Below are 18,466 nucleotides of genomic sequence, written 5' to 3'. Positions count from 1 at the left end.
CGAGTTCGGTAAAAGATTCAGATCCAGAAAGATACAAATTCTCGAATTTGTCTGGCTCACAAAAAAGAAAAAAAATATTAGGCTCTTCCAAGTTTGAATTTAATATCGTATTTATTTATCTTTCGTTATTGATATAATGTTATACAATTTATAGGAAATTTGAAGGTGAAAAAATGTATAAAACGAACGTTATATGGAAACCTACCCAGGTTTCGTGTCTTTAATATCAAACTCACGAGGCCTGGTGAAACGACCGCTTTCAAAATTTAATTGAACATTGTACGTTCGTTTAATTTTGTATGAATTCGTCTATTATCTGAATATAATCAATTTCTCAATTTTTCTTAATGTAAGAATTCACGTAAAGTTAGACGAACGAAATAACAACGAATGTAGAATTCGAAATTAAATTTCCAAATCGATCGTTTCACTACGTCTGGTAATTACTTTCATGAAAATACCGACTTGCATAAATATCCGCGAAAAATTATACCCTAGAAGTTACTAGAAATATGAACGTAGTATCTGAAAGTTAGGGTTAAAGTTAAAGTCAAAGTAGGGGTAAAGTTAGGGAAAGAGGTTAAGGGATTTTTTATCCCCTCTTTATAAGATCATTATTGAATGTATTATAAGTCATTTTATTATTTTTCTTCTTTTTTTTTTTTACAGTATAAATCACTCGAAGAGAAACTATAACATCATACGTGTTTCAAGGATCTCTGAATTCTAGAACTAATAAATCTTACGAATCTGGGAAAAATGAAAGTATATAGTTAATAAGTAGGAATATAGTTAATCGATAAGAAAGTGGCGTGAATCATGTGAAAATTGCCTCGCTTAACTTATACGATGCTTCAGAGAAATTGCGCGAGGTTAGAATTTTATTTTACGAAAAAAGGAGTATCATATGTACCTAACCTAATATGTATACGTTACGATCCGACAAGAAGCAACCTAACCTCGTAAGAGAATCTCGTACTTAAATGAAAATTCGTGGACAAGAACGTATCCTCGCGTGATATGAAAATCACGCTTTCTAATTAACTTTAATGCAGTTATAAAAATGCTGGCTGCGCGATCAATGGAAATGGCGGTCCGTTAGGTTAGGAAATCTCGTTCCAATAGTCGTATCACGTACGAAATTTATTTTTCTTTCTTTCTTTCTTTCGCTTCTCTTTTCTTTTTTTTTTCTGAAGAGATAGGAATAGCAGAAACGTATTTTTCTTTTCACGGTGGTCTCGAGTTATGTATAACGTTTATGTGGAATTAGTCACGCGAAAACTGACTGTGAAACGTAGAAACGCAAGAAACAGTGTCGAACTTGTTCTTCCCAGTCGGGTTAATAGAAGTTCCGTGCGTTTCACACTTGATAATCCATTCCTCGTTCCTGTTTTTCAACCGACCGTTGTATTTTAGGATTAGAAAGCGGCCGGACATTTTTTTCCATTAACCTTAATCAATCGTCGCGAATGAATTCCTGTTCTCCTGCTTCTTCGTTGCTCGCTTTTTAATTGGAAATAAATCTCTCGACGATAATTGCTTGATTTACTACGTAAATACTGTGAATCTGATAGTCTACAAATACTTAACAAATTGGAGATTTGAAAGCGCAAAAGCCAACATACATGACGCGCGAGAACGTATAAAATATTCAAAGTGCTACAGCATTCTTTGATATTACGTCATCTGTGTAATATTTGTATCATAATGATATAATATTATATTAGGTCTAAAGCTTGAAAGTTGTAGAATTCTTCGATGATGAATCCTACAGTTTCAAATTTTACGATTCTCCGTTTCGGAGTTCCCCATTGTCTACGGAACTCGACTTAGGAGTATTCGTTTCCAAAGATCCCAACTACAGAGTTCCCTGTTTTGCGCTTGTTGAACACAGAATTGCCAGTTTCAGGGTTCTCGATTATGAAGTTGCGAGTTCTTGATTTTCAAATCTTCAGTATTAAAACCTTGCCGTTTTAGAGTGCCAAACTGTAATCGCAATGTTAGAGTGCCGAGGTTAACAAATTTTCTACTTGGAAGTGCTCAATTTCAGAGTTCTCTCGATTTTTGAGTTCCAAATTCTAGAGTTCTCAGTTTTAGAGTTCCGAGTTCTAGAGTTCTCGATAGTGGAATTCCGGGCTTTCGAATTCTCAACATCGAAGGTACCAATTTTAGAATTCTCGATTTCAAAGTTCCCAATTGTAGAGTTCCCGATTCGACAATTCCTGTTTCAGAGTTCTCGGTTCCGCCATTTTACAAATATTCAATCTAATTCATTATCGCTCGCATATTATTAATATTTAATGAATGAAATAAATCTTCGGTGAAACTCTGTTTCGTTAATTGCGCTCGCGAATTTATGTTTATGGAGGTGTGAGAAACGTATGGTTGAAACGAAAAATATCTCTGTTTATTAAATTCAAGAAATGAAGCTTTTGATTAATTGTCACGTAAAACATGAATGGCGTACGTGGCAGACTCGTTGAAATCTTGAGGCTACCATCTGTTCTACATTCATTGACCTGTTTCTTTGCGATACAAAGCTGGCCGTACTGTTGTCAAATTGCATCGAGTCGAATTGCAAAACAGTTTCCCTGGATGATGTAACTCGTTCAATGTCGTATGAATCAGGTCAAAAAATCGTAAAACTGGCGATTATGATCTTGCGAAGGTAGCAGCTGTCTGACTTGGAAATTTCGGCAATCCTGGAATTCTGAACACGATTTAATTTCAGAGTTTCAAATTGTAATGCCGCTAATCGTAGAAAAATCTTGGTTCTACAATTTTCGGTTTTTAAATTCCAAATTGAGGGACGCTTATAGAATTATTTGGATCTCGGTTTTCGAGTTCCAGATCTGGAGTTTTCAACTTGCAGGATTCTCGAGTTTTCAGAATTCTTAATCCTCAAACATCCTCACTTTACAATCCTTAAAGTTCCAAATTCTCGAATTTTCGTTTAGAATGTTCCTAGTTGCAGAGTTCTCGGTCCTACACTTCTCAATGTTAAAACTTTCCAATTTTAAAGTACCGGATTATAAACATCCTAATTTCAGAGTTCAGAGTTCAAAGACTTTCCACTTGGAAGTCTCAATTTCAGAATTGCAAATCGCAGGATTCTCAGCATCGAAGCTACCAATTAAAAGATTCTCTATTTCACAGTTTCCAGTTGTAGAACTCGCAGTTTCGGAATTACCATTTCCAAATTTCTCAGTTCCCACATATTTCTGTTCTGGCACTTTCAGTGCCTCTTTCCTCGATTTTTACAATTTCAAGATGTTCCACCTAGATCACCAACTTTTCTACGCTCGTGTTCAAATTCCCTGTAATACATCGAACGCGTGTATTTTTGTCAATATCGTTGACCAACCGCCTGTCTATCATCTATACAGAACAAACAACAGGCTACAGTATGAACAATAACAACGACGACAACGAGGAAGCGTTATCGATAACCGAATGCGATAACTATGTTAACAGCCGGTCTACACACGCATTGAACACGTGGCGAGTAAACGAAGCGAGCGTAGCAGTATAGATAGCATTTGTGGTACCGTTAACGCGCACTCCGGGTACAGTTCCGTTCATGAGATAGGTGTCGATGCGTCCAGATTCGTGTCAACCATGTCTTTCCACGATGAAATTCGCTCGACAGGCTAGCTACTAGTGGCTAGCCAACGCAACGATCGATGACGTAGTGAAAGTTGACAATCCTTCGTCGATTCTGTCCATTCTGTCGATTCCATTTCTGTTCGCTTGACAATTCGTTTACACAAACCTAACGTCAGTCTGATCATTTCTATGCATTCATTTGCCATTATATGGGCACTCTCCTTTTTCCTTTTGCATATTTCCGTGTCGAAATTTATGCGAAAAATTCAGATATCGCAACCTTGTTTTACGTATTATGTATATTATGTCCATTTGCGTGGAATCGCAATAGGAAATTTCGTATATTCGGATTTTGGTCGTTGATTGGAATTGAGCTACATAGAATGGAGTTGCGTTAGAATTATTGTACTGCACTGTATTTGTGATACATAGGATCGGTTTGCACTGGAATTGCCGGGCATGCAATTGCTCTGTGGTGGAATTGTCGAGCGCAGAATTAGACCGCGTTGGAAATGCGAGAAACGCGATCCGACCACGGTGGAGTTATCGTGCGAAATTGGCTTGCGTTGAAATTCCTGCATAAAGAATTGGATCTTTTTGGAATTGCCGGGCACACAATTCAACAACGTTAGGGTCTCGGTGCTTAGAACTTAAAGTAGTTGGAATTGCGCTATAATTTGCCGGTGTTTACTGCGTATAGAATTGAGTTGTGCCGGAATTGCGGTATTATGTGCGGAATTTAATCGCGAAAGTAGAATTGCGAAGCTTTTCCTATCTTCGTTGCCTACACTCAGATCAAACGAAACGAAACGAATAATTATTTATCTTCCCGAATTAATATCGGGATACTCGTTATGATCTCGAGGAAATGGAATATTTTATGACAGCCTGCCGTTTTCAATCAACGTATTATTAGCGATAAGATAACGTATTAACGTACGTTTGTACGCGATGAAGTAAAGTAATATTCTAATTAATGAAAGGAGATTCGCTACGATCTTGATTAATTTTCTGGAAGGTTCCACCGAGGAGGATTTTAAGCGGCAGCAGTTTCAACCGGATTAACCGTGGTAGATTTATTGCCGATAAGGATCGAAGTACGGTCGAGATAGCTTATTTATTGATACGTCGAACAATTGCTTTAGATAATTAGCTAGCTTTGTCACAGCAAAATATTCAACCGAAAACGATATAACGGTGATTAAAATACTAAGTGATAATGTCTCGTTTATTAACTGATACGTACGATTAAACTCCTAATAAATTCGTTTTAAGGTAATCGTAAAATATTTGTCGCTAGATGGAGAATTCGAACAGCAACTAAATATAAATCAATAGCATTTGTAGCTGCTGATCTTGAATTATTTTTAATTATTCCGTAGCACCACTTGTCATCGATATTTTATTTACGTCATCGAAATTTATAATCCGAAGCACGAATTTTATCAAGTCGATACTCGTCCAATTGAATGTTACAAAGTGCGGATTAAACTCGATTTAAGTTTCGGTTAGGGCTTTGGGAAACTTTGGCGAATTCAAGTTAAACTTGCGTTAGATGCAAACCTTCGAATCAGACGTTAAAAGATCAAGTTGAGACTTTGCTTTGCCGCGAGCTAACTCTCGGATTGTTCTCTTAAATTAAACGTCACAAAGTTACTGAGTCAAATATTACGAATATCAGGCTTACGCGAGTTTCAAGTTACCTTGGTCAAGGTTTAAATAAATTGTACAGAAGGAAGTTGCAGTTTGGTTTGAATTAGATGCACGTATGTTGCAATTTAAACATTACATTACATTGCAATTTAAACATTACATTACATTGCAATTTAAACGTACGAAGCTTGCAATTCCGCAAATGGAAATTTTATGTAAATTATTGAAACGTTGGAAGGACGAAGGTGAATCTCAGAGAAAGATGACGCACCATTTGTGAAAAAGGCGATACAATGGCCAAGAAATTACGCATACGACTGTGCAGCGAGCATCGATGACGCGATCTGCTCGGTTTTCCTTGAGAACAGCCTCGGATACAATGCAACAATCGGGACCGTTGCTTTCGTTTTAAACGTTGTTGCTCACGATCGTTTATCCCCTATACTTCCTGCTGCTCTGATTTTCTCGTGGGAATCTTAACGAAACCCAAACTTTAATCGCCTTTTTTTTTTTTTCTTTTAGTGAAAAGTCAATCTTTTTAGAAATTAATTTTTGAACGATGCACCTTCGTTTTAATGAAAAATGTAATTATTCGAGATACGTGGTACGAAGAAATGAGTGAAAATTTTAAATCGTAAAAAGTAGATTAATTCTTCTGTGCTGCGATGAAACGACGCAGAGATCGGGAGAAATTCACGTTGGAAATAATTATTCCTTTGTCGTCGAGATTTCTCGCATTCCTCCTATCAGACGCGAAAAACAGACAGATCGAAAAATATATTTCCAACTTTTTATAAAAAATAGGTGTTGCGATATTGTTCGAACTTCTGCACAGAGGAAGCGATACTTTAAATATGAAAATATTCTAAAACAAATACAAGTATAAGCACTTCCTTTCCTCTTCTACCAAGAAGCTTTACAATTCGAACACGAAATATGAACACAGCGATATGCACTATGGTAGATAGCGAAGAGCAAATAAGATCAACGATTGTTTTATAACCGAGTTCCTTTTTATAAGCGGCAGGCCAAAAAGTAAGCTATCGTTACTATAAAAGTAAATAATTGTTCTTACCAAATATATTCCCGTATAGAATCTTCTAATATTTTTATGAAATTTATAGCACTATAGTTTACAATTTCTCTCTCGCCACGTCACTGAATAATTTACACTTTAGCGACCGATAGCCGATTAATCGGTTTTTCGTCGCCGACGCTTACCGATCGATGGCCTGTTAATCGGCTTTTCGTTGCCCACGATCTTTCTCATTATTCGAGCAGTAATTTGTTATTTAGTACTAAGGTACCTTGCACAGTTGCGTCAGTTGCGTTGCTTCGTAAGCTCCCACAGTTTTATACCAATTTGAAAAACTTAGCGTTCGCGATGAACGAAAAGAGTGGTATTGGAGAGTCTAAACCGAAACAGAGCCGGCGCCGGGGAGAATCTGCGCCTGAGCTGCCGGTCGGACGTGCGTATGCTGTTTAAACCGCTAGCGGTCGGTTAAGCGTTAAGAGAACCTGCGCGATATTAAAATATCTCATTTCAACAAGAGAAGTTGCGTGGCAGCATCCTGTGAAACGACTTGATAGAAGGTAGAGGGGAAAATTGAAAGAAAGCCACGTTACTATTATAAAAACGAGACTGGACTTTAAAAAGACTTAAAAAAACAGGAAAGAATGATATGAGATAGAAAAGGCTAACCGCAAGGTAAATAACGAGCGGTGGTGGGTATTTCAAAGCGTGCAGTCATTTCAGATTGCAGAAGCGTTTAAACAAATGAGTCGATGACTCACTCAGACTTTCGCAAGGCATCGTTGTTGGAAAACTGATGGAAAAGACAAGTTTAGCCTGACGGCGACGTGAAAACTGTACGTACGGAGAAATGGCATTTGGTGATTAAACCGTGCGAATACAAAAGCCTTCTTCCATCGAATCTCTGTTACGCGTCGGTTCTGTTCCTTAAATTCTATAGTTTCGTCCCGAATACACTTCTACTGCGTCGTACGGCTAAAATCATACGGATCGTCGGAATTTTTCGATGTAGAAAATAGGGAAAAATTTCTGTCAAATTATTGGCTTGGCAACTAAGTGATCGCGGATTTTGCCATTAGATGGTATTGACAAGATCCGCAGTCACTTAGTTGCCATCACACACTGGGCCGCTGTACTCTGTTAGGTCAACGCTAATCTAACCAGACCAAGGCAAGACCGGTTTCAAAATTTTATTTGAAATTGCACATTCGTTGTTGTTTCGTTCGTTCGTCTAACTCTGTGCAAATTTTTATATCGACAAGAATTGAGAAATCGATTAATCGGATAATAGAATTTTATGTGTTTCGATAGAAATTCTCTGGCCGATGCATAACTCTGTTTAACACTTTACCGACCGATAGCCGATTAATCGGCTTTTTGTCGCCGACAATCTTTCACATAATATTTAATATTGTGCCATAATATTTAATAAATCTTGAAACTTGATTTTCTCGCGAACGAAGTATATAGAAAATACTCGATCAAGTATAGAGAAGATTTTCAGTTTATATTTTCAACTTGTCTTTTCAGCCTATCACCAACTCGCGATATACTTACCACAACATTGTCTATGATCTCTATGCTTTGTTTAATACAAACAATTTGCTATCCAGCGTAACTGCTAGGCTACACGAGAGTGGAGAGCGAAGGAACGAAGCATACGAGGGTTAATAACTTAGGATCATGGTCAAAGATCAGGTTACTCCGACCCAAATTCATCTTCATCCCGCTAAGACGCTAAGACAATGAAAAATGATGTTCGCGTCTCCGTATTTATCGTTCGGAAGTCCGCGTCTTCGAACGTATCGAATGTAATTAAATACGGTTAGGGCCTGGTTTATCCGAAACGATACGAAGACAAAACTGTTGGGATAATGGAATTTCCGAATAACAGAAGGATCGGTTTTCTGATATGTAATTTCATTCGTTCGAATACAGATTACGAGTAATTACGACAGATTCTTGAAATATTTATGGCTGCTGTATCTTTTCGCCTGTTGAAAGACAATTCTGTCGGGCGTAATTCTTTCGATATAGGTAACCGTGTAGAGTTACAAATCTTTTTGAACGCGTGCAGAAGACCCAGTTTCCGCAAAACGAACTTCTTTCTTCTTGCAACGCGTGCGAGTGAGTCTCGACGAAGAGTATTCCGGCTCTGCCGCTCCAGATGACGTTTCAATTAGAATATTTTAATATTCAGAGGATCGCGATAAAGTTAGATCGTTTGAATTAAGGATTCTAGTAGAAGGGCGTTGTTGGAAGTTGTAGAAGCGAATATGGAAATTAAGTTTGGATATAGCGCGTTACGTAAATAAAGAGACGGTTTATAATTATTGTTCCCTGTATTTCTCCTTCGGTTAATAAAGATATTTCTCGTCGCTGCAAAGTTGCAGATAACTTATAGCGAACTTGCTATTTCATTTTCTACTTATATCTAATTTTGAACATTTCGTTTTACGGAAGTAAAGTTTCTTTATGGTTGTTGCTTTTTCGTATTTCTCATTCGATCGATAACTCGTGTCTCGTAGATTTTCCTTCGGAATAAAAACGCTTTGCCTTGCAAGTACCGTTCTTCGTAGTTTCTTCTCGTCTCCTTCTTACAATTTTTCAGAAAGATAAAATCTTGAGAATTTTAATGGACGAGACACCGGTGACTCAATTGTTACAAAAAAAAAAAAAAAAAAAGGGAAACATAAAGACTTTACCTTAAAACCCTAAATGTATTTTATTACACTACATTTCTTTTTAGAAGGAAGCGTATTACCACGCACATATACAGTATTCTAGCAAGTGTTAAATTGCTCATTTTATCTTCGCAAAGATGAAGAAATTTTGCATTAAAGAGTCCTAAGCGTGAGTCATCGGTGATTGACATTTCCTAAAAAGTTTCGTTATGGAAATATAAAAATTGTTTGCTCAAAGATTTCAGTGCGTAGGATATCAGAAACCCACGTATTACGGAGAATAGAGATCTTAATCTTGGCGATTTCCATTTTTCTTCCAAAGGAAGGAAATATAAAAATAACATCTTAGAAAACGCCAATCACGACTCATCGATCATTCGCGTTTCCAACATTTTTTTTTCCTCGGAAATTTTCCATTTGAAAGCTTAAGCTACTACATACAAATAATCTAGGTAACGTAAAAATTATAAATTTCAAACTTTGTACTCTCTTGTACACACGGTACATATTAATTGAAGAACCTTAATAATGAATTTTAAAGTTCTAACTTTTACAAGTACTACATTTTAGAGTTCTCAGTTGGCAGTACCTTCGTCATTGGAGTATTGATTTCCAAGAACCCTGACTTTGAAACTCCCAGCTTTACAGTTCTCGAATTCAGAGTTCTCAATCTTAGGACTCTCGATTATGAAGTTCTTAATTGAAGAGTTCTTGATTTTAGAGTTCTCAGTATCGAAACCTTCCTTTTTTTAGAATATCAAACTACAATCCTAATGTTAGAGCGCTGAGTTCTCTCAGCGTTCTCTCGAGTTTCGAGTCCCGAGTTCTAGAGTTCTCTCGGTTCTCGAGTCTCTAGTTCTAGAGTTCTCTCGGTTCTCGAGTCCCGAGTTCTAGAGTTCTCTCGGTTCTAGAGTTTCGAGTTCTAGAATTCTTTCGGTTCTGCAGTTCGGACTTCTAGAGTTCTCTCGGTTCTAGACTCCCGAGTTCTAGAGTTCTCTCGGTTCTAGACTCCCGAATTCTGGAGTTCTCTCAGTTCTAGAGTCCCGAGTTCTAGAGTTCTCTCAGTTTTGAAGTTTCAAGTTTTAAAAATCTCAGCATCGAAGCGTCGAATTTTAGAGTTTCGAATTGTAGAATTCTCAACTTTACAAAACCCATTTCTAAAATAAACTAAATATTCTAAAATACACTCTGTCTATTCTGGTATTCGACAATTGTAAAATATTATCAACGCAAATCGCTATCTTCTCTATGCTCGTGTTAAAATTCCCTAGAACAGATCGAACACGCGTGTACGCCGTAGAAATTCGAACGACACATCAACGATAATCAATACTCGATTTGAAGGTGTTAAAATTCCCTTAAACAAGCACTCTGGCCAATACCATTAATTTCCACGCCGATGAAATGTCAACGCGATTATAATCGAAATTCTCTGGCAACCGGATCGCATTACCACGACTCGTTAGGTTGGCAGTGTGGTTCCTGAGACTAAAGCCAGTTTCACACTAGCGATAACAATACGATCAGATCCACGATCCACGATCTACGAACATGAAAGGTCAACAAAATCCGCGTTCTTGCGAGAGAGGCAGATACGAGTAGAATGTTTCCGCCTTTGTCTAAAGCCTTCCTATCGTGTCAGGCGTGCGAAGAACGAGAACCTTCTCGTCTTCCATGTTGATTTTTCACGACCAATCACAGCCCAACTTTCAAACGATTTTCCCTGGTCTTCGGTATACGAGCGTCGAGATCTCCAGTTTATACGATCGCGATTAGATCGAGTCAGACATGGGTCGAAATCGCTTAAGCCTGATCCACACTAGCGATGAAAGGTACGGTCAGATTACGATCGATGAAAATTTAGGATTTTATCGAGGCATTCGCGCCAGACGATCAGAGACAATCGAACTCTATCCCAGCCAGTCGTCCTCCAACTATACTGTAATAAAAATCACGTTAATTTTGCATCAGCATACATAAGATGACGAACGCGATTTTTGTAAGCGCTAAATGGAAGTAACTACGTGGCTGTAGTTGGCGGGTTATTTTTCTCCGTTTCGACCCACAATCTCGTTACGCCAGACGTGTCACGCTATATTATCCGACCGAGATCGACCAGTTCGCTGCAATTTCGTGCAAATTTAATCAAACGCTCGTCCTCCGTGTTCCTTCTCCACCGTCGACCGTGTTCTTCATCGCTAGCAAACCAACTCCACGGCCATCAGATTTTCGTTTCGCTTAACCTTATCGCCTAATGTGAATGCTCTCGTCGGATTACGTGTAAACGATTTTCATGGAAACGGTGCTTCGCTTGATGCGATCTGACCGCACCGTGATCGCCAGTTTGAAACAGGCTTAACGCCAGCATATTCCGGTTGGAAAGGCTTGTCCGGTGGGTGGTGTCGTTGCTCATTACGATCGAGCCGATGGTTAAAAGGAGCAAAAGCCCCGGTAGAGGAGGGCGTTGTGCCTCTGGGCTTTCTTGGATCGCGTGCTGCTCTCTTATTAGCCTACATCGAAGCAACCGGCGCGGCTTCGACTTCTTATTAGAGTGTGACGTATCGTCCAAGTGAACTTGAACGACGACGATTCATCCTGGTGAACGAAGAAAACAAGTCGTTCGCTTTAAATCCGATTTCACGGATCTAATTTCATATCGATGGATTGGAAAGTCTTTCGATGGATTTTCTTTTTTGAATTGCTTCTCTTTGGTATTTCTATTTTCTGGGGGGGGGGGGGTTTTGCTGATGAGCATTTTATAAATTCAATCCTTGATCAGCGTCGTTAAATTGCTAGATAGACTGCGGATTTGTATGCTAGTTGGTATTTTTATGGAAATAATTAAAAAGGTAGAACCTAAGTTGAAATCTGTTTCATCTATGAAATATTATGACACACGTTGTATCTCGGATATTTTATATATTTTCATACTTAAAAATTTCCCATGAATGCAATAGAAATCCGCAGTTTATAAATTACACTCTTCGTCGAAATTATACGTAGTGGCTTAAAGTAGTAGTCGCTTTCGATGTAAGCGAAAAATCGATTTGATGGAAAGTCCTTTGATAGATTTTCTTCGGATATTAGAGACCTCTTCGGTGTTGTTATTTTCTATTTTTTTAATGTAGGTTTTATCAATTTAATCCTCGATTAGTATTGCCAAAATTATATTCTTCGTCCAAGTTCAGCTTAGATTAGATGTAAGTCGAGTTCGATTTTGACAAAGTGGCGGGTATTTCGAAAGATTTCCTTCGTTGAAGATTCCTTCGGTGTCTTTATCAATGTCAATGTTGTGAATGAAGATCTTAATGTTACTCGTAGACTATCCACGATAATTTAGCCACGATATGGAATCTAATTGAATACTATTAGACTAAGGAAGATTATCTTTCTTTGGAAGATCTTCTGATCGTTATATTTTAAAGTCAACATCGTGCAATTAACAATTAATATTGCAACATTTGAAATAATTTTTATTTTCTGTTTGTACGTTTGGTTTTTACATATTGATTTTTACATTCGGTTCTTACCTTGTACCCTCTCACCATCTCAATCGTAGTAATTAACCATATTAATCAGTTAATTATTTTCGACGAGTATACTCGTCATGAAAAAATGGCAATATTTTGCGTTATGACAAGCTCTGCCGGTAATAAAATGGAAAAATGAAACAGTCATTTCGTTACAACTTAACTCTATGTTATAACATGTTTGTTATAACACTCTATGTTTGACGAGTATACTCGTCGACGCTTACTTTTCGCCGCGCATTTTATGTACACGCTTTTCAAAGTTTTCAAAGAGCTCGCTAACTGTTTAAAAGCTCTGCAAGCTTGTTTTTCGTTAAAACTATTCGTAGAACCCGTAGGAGTAATGCGATTGCCAATGTATAACGCGCCTAGGGAATTCTAGGGAAAACGATATTATCACAGTGGCGCGCGCATCAAGGGACTGGAATTACGCCGCGAAATGCTTGTTAGCGGTTACGAGATTACATTTGCGTTAATATATGTCCGCTGCTAATGAGGAAATAGCAATACCAATCAAATTAATGTGGATTCCACTAGCATAGTATATGAATTATCCGCGGTGCGAATCGGTGAACGCGATCGAACCATGTCGAGAAGGTTAATTGGGATGACCGTCGAAATATCTCGATGGGAATCGCCACTCTACTTGCCTCCGTGACGATCGACAACATTATACCAGATCAGAACGCGTTATTAAATACCTAGAACGCTCTCGATCTCTTTTAGGTTAGGTTTATCGTGTCTAGGGACTTCGTTCCTCTGCAATGCCATTCAATTCAAAGCAGGATGAAAGAAAGTTTCAAATTGATACAGTAGGAATTTTAGTCATTCTTGTACGTACTAAGCGTTCTTTAATTTTAGAAATTTTTGGGAGGTGGAGGCAGCGTAGGTTGACCCGGTGACGAAGTTCAGAAACCAGTTGATGACGAGGCTGAAATCAGTCGATGACGAGGAGAATCTCGGTTGTTGGTAGAGATTCCTATTTCACGCGTGTGTTTGTCATTTCCGACTAATAATTTTAAAAGTCGCTTTTCGCTTTTCCCATATCTCTGTTTAAATATCGCTCTGCTCGAACAAACCTATGTGACGTGTAGCAGCAATTAGAACCATCGGACGATACTTTAGAAACTTGGAAGAACCATAAAATGTTTTTGGAGATTTTTTTAAAGCGCAAAGATCGGAGGGGGGGAACTACGTGGTTTTAAACGACTTAACATGCAGGCGATGTGAATGAAAATAAACTTGCGGATGAAGCTCACGTGTACACGTGTATTTAACGTATTCGTACGTCGACCTGTGTATCTTTCAGTACACGGCTATTCGTGCACCGTATCGCGTGCACTAACCGTGTTATCCGTGTTTTAATTCGTATGACCTTTAACCAGTTAGCTGTTCTCGACGAGTATACTCGTCACGAACAACTGGCGACATTTTGCATTACGACGAGTACCGTCGGTAAAGAAATTAAAAAATGGAATAGGTTCGTTACAATTTAATTCTATGTTACAACAGCCACGCATACTCCGTGTTCGACGAGTATACTCGTCACGAAAAACTGGCGATATTTTGCGTTAGGGCGAGCCCCGTCGGTAAAGAAATTAAAAAACGAAACAGATTGTTTCGTTGCAACTTAATTTTATGTTACAACAGCCACGCATATTCCGTATTTGACGAGTATACTCGTCACGAAGAACTGGCGACATTTTGCATTACGACGAGCACCGTCGGTAAAGAAATTAAAAAATGAAACAGGATAGTTACAATTTAATTCTATGTTACAACAGCCACGCATACTCCGTGTTCGACGAGTATACTCGTCACGAAAAACTGGCGATATTTTGCATTACGACGAGTACCATCGGTAAAGAAATTAAAAAATGAAACAGGTCGTTTTGTTGCAACTTAATTCTATGTTACAACAACCACGCATATTCCGTATTTGACGAGTATACTCGTCATTGTTTACCGTTTGCCACCCATTTTAGTCACACGCTTTTCAAAGTTTTCAAAAAGGCCGCGATAGCTAACAACTGGTCAATATACGGACATCCGAGAAGTCTGGAACATTACGAAGTTAACGAACGATCTAGTGTATTTCACTATATTTACTAGAATAACAGAGAACAAATAAAACGAATCAAAATACGAACACGTTAATACATTCGACTGATCTTTTCTGTCTCCATTTTCCTATTATATTATATTATTATTTTATTGCTATATTATAGTTTCCACATTACCAAATTACAAATTTACAATTACCAAATAAATGACTAAAATAATTAATTGCAAAAGTTAGATGCCCACGCATTTAAGTGAACGGTGGAACAACGCACTCGCCTGCTGAAAGGTACACAGATTGGACTACGGACGTGTGTACACGTGTTTCTTTAATACACGTGTATCATACCCTAAGCTCTAGCTGTTGGTTTGTTAGCTTGTTTGTGTTCGGTGTTTGGTCTGTGCAGTTGCTTTGGATGCTGTTCTGTTCCACCGAACACAGAATGTTTAATTACATACGAATAATTACATATGAATTTCCGATTAAGCTTTGGAATTGCCAGCGCGGTGATTTCGCTAGAAATACGACGAATAAGACTAACAAATAAAAATAACACCATGTACCGTATAATTTCTTCCCAAGTATTAGGTTGTCCGAAAAGTTTCTTTCCTTTCGTAAGGTGATAATGGATGAACAACAATTTCTGTTTTATATTATTTTATTGAATTAGGTATCATCCATTTCGTTATATTTCTATTATTATGTTCCTGCATAATTCGATAAACTAATATAAAAGAAAACACATTGTGCGTCTATTATTTCCTTACAAAACGAAAGAAACTTCTCGGACGACCTAATAATTACACAAATCAACTGTCGCCTGTGAGTCTGCGAATGCGAAAAATCGACCAGAACTACCGAGAGGTAGTTCCACTGTGACATCATCGAACGATAAAATCAAAAATTCTTCCAAGCTTCTCCGCCTCTGGTAAATTCGTTTCGAGTTAGCTAGACATTTGCACGGCCTAATTGCGCTTCGAGGAAGCGCCAGAACGCCGCAGGTGTAACTGGAAATGGGTTAACCTTTGGCGAACCGGTGGCATCTTCTCTCTACTAGGCTGTCTAGACCTCGGAGACAACCGAGGCTTTCTCCGTGATGGCTGACTTTTACTTTTGCCACAGGCGTATCGAAGATCGTCGCGTGGATCAGCAACCAACGTAAACGTGACCTGTGCGTTAGCGTTTCTGTAACGTATAGTTATCGTCAACGAGCTGTATCATCATTGTTGTTAGGCAGGGAAAAGCGGGAAATCAAGGTGAAGCTAGAATCGAAGGAAACGATCTTCTCCGTGAGAACAAAACCGAAGGAAATTAGTACGTAGCGTGGAAACTATTTCAAAATAGTGGAAAATTTCTAGAGACACGAAACCTTCTTTAAACGAAGACAAATTTAAAGTCCGAAAATGAAGAGAAACAGGAAAGATACGAACATTTTTCAAAGTGAAGATCCGGACATTTTCCGTTGGATTGGAGATTTTCCAAAATTAGGGGAAAATAAGAAACTTTGACAATGTTGAAATTTTATTTTGCAAAATTATCGTATGCTTTTTTCTCGTTTATTTCTTCATCTTCTTTTTAGTCATCGCTATATCATATATTGAGTTGGCAACTAAGTGATTGCGGATTTCGTCATTAGGTGGTAATGACAAACTCCGCGATCGCTTAGTTGCCAACGCAATGTATAGATTTGATATTTTGGAAAGACACGTTCGTTGAATTAATCAGAAGCCAATTAAATTCTGCGGAACAGCGCACAAAGGCTCGAGGGGAGAATAGAAAAAGCAATTAACGTATTAAAAACACGACGAACCATCTTGACGATGAAGGAAACCGGGACGTAATAACGAAGCTGTTGCGAGAAAGCAATAAAAATCATCGCTTCTTTGGTCGATAGGATCTCGAGTTGCGGATTAGCCGGTCTTTCTTAGCTGCGAAATCGCGTCGTGGCGATGACGAAACGGAAATTCGTGGCGAAATCTTCGATCTTCTTCGTTCGATAACGGAAAGCGTGCTGGAAACCGAGAAAACGAGCAGCAGCTGGTCTCTTTTCTCGTCGAAATCTGAACGGTGACGAGAGACGAAACAGGCAATTGAGAAACTCCTAACAAAAATATTTAACAGCGTGTCGTAAAAGTATTTGACGTACAAAACACGTACAAAACATTTTGAAATCTCATTAACAGTGACGAGGCACGATCGCCTTAATTGCATCGGTAAAATTTGGAACGCATCTGAAAATTCTATATAGAAATTACGAGACATTTATTGCAAACGTACGCTTAGCAAGAAATTAGCACAAAGTATGAACTTGGTGTGAAACATTTTACTCGCGTATTATGCAAGATATTTTGCAATTTCGTTAGCGCTGTAACGAGACTTGAAATGTATATGGAAGTCGCAGAATATTTATCGCAGACACGCGCTTAGTAAAAAAATTGCCATCGAGTATAAATAATAATCCTGGACGTAGAATTGGAATTAGAATATTCTTGCAAACTTTTTATGTACACATTATGCGGTAACACATTTTGCAATTTCGTTAGCATCGTAACGTGACACCTCTGTCGTTATTATTACGTTGGACAAATTTAGAACGAATCTAAAAATATTAGGTTGTCTGAAAAGTTTCTTTCGTTTAATAAGGCGATAATAGATAAACGACAATTTCTGTTTTATATTATTTTATCGAATTAGATGTGATGCATTTCGTTCTATTTTCATTATTGTATTCGTGCGTGATTCGATAAACTAATACAAAACAAAAAACATCGTGCATCTATTATTTGCTTATAAAACGAAAGAAACATTTCGGACAATCTAATATATAGAAAAGTTGCAAGATATTTATTGGGAATATACACTTTGCAAAAAGTTAGTATAGAGCATTGTAGATGCTGTTATATAGTAGATACTAATATATAATTGTTGTAGATCAACGGTAATGTTAAAAGTACAATTAGTATTAGGACATTCGTGGAAAGCTTTTACGTACGTATTATACGAAACATTTTGAAACCTCGTTAACTGTAACGGGACAAGACTATCGTGATTATGTTGGTCAAATTTGAAACGGATCTGAAAATGTATATAGGATATTTATTCGAAGAACACACTTCGTAATTTATCACTGATATATTTCAACACTTAATTAATTATTCAATCGTATGAATAAATCAGAATATTTAACGAGACCATGCTCTATATTGAAGACTATTATTCGTATTCTATAGGAATTTTGCACTGAGCCTATGCTTGCGATAAACGTCCTGTATCTTCTATGTACATTTTCTAATTACTTTCGAAGCAATTTAATACGAAAATTTATTTCGAAGAATGGAAAACTCGGACAGAACAGGAAAAGGTCTATCAGTGTTCGTAAGTCGTACGATAAAATCACAAAAATCTAATAATTTTAATATAACGTAACGTTGTACACGTATATTTCTGTATAATTAACTATTTGACCTGTTAAAAGCTTAATTAACCGTTTTCGCAATATTATCTATACTTCCGTACTATTCGCGTTAAAATTAAAATTTCGAAAAACGCGGCTATGGTAAAATTCGAAATATCTCGGATAATACGAAGCTTTACGGTCAAACGAGAGTTGGATATCCTAGAATCCGCGATATCGCAATCGCGATAGCCGTGTCGTATTGCAGCGGTAACAAAATTGGAAAAAGTTTCGCCTAATGCACGCGATAGTTTCATCGAAATTCTCCACGATATTTGCACTAGAAGCGATATTTTATTTGAAAATATTCGCTCGGTGAATATCTTCGCGAGCCAACCGTACGCGTTGATAACAGAGTGGATCGCGCGAATCCTCCTCGTCGTATTGATTTATTATTTGAAGAAATAACATTTATTTCTCGCGAATTGCGAAAATATTCTTATC

At 37.8% G+C, this 18,466-nt stretch overlaps 1 protein-coding gene across 6 annotated transcripts in view; it reads left to right on the top strand.

The window, feature by feature from the left end:
* siz (Brefeldin-resistant Arf-GEF family protein schizo) overlaps positions 1-18,466 on the top strand; it is a 146,906-nt gene that overhangs the window by 88,603 nt on the left and 39,837 nt on the right. The window lies entirely within an intron of this gene.

This window comes from Bombus vancouverensis, chromosome 13, assembly GCF_051014615.1.
Source record: "Bombus vancouverensis nearcticus chromosome 13, iyBomVanc1_principal, whole genome shotgun sequence".
NCBI lineage: Eukaryota > Metazoa > Arthropoda > Insecta > Hymenoptera > Apidae > Bombus > Bombus vancouverensis.
The sequence above is the reverse complement of the archived record's forward strand: the minus strand, read 5'-3'. Positions and strand labels throughout refer to the sequence as shown.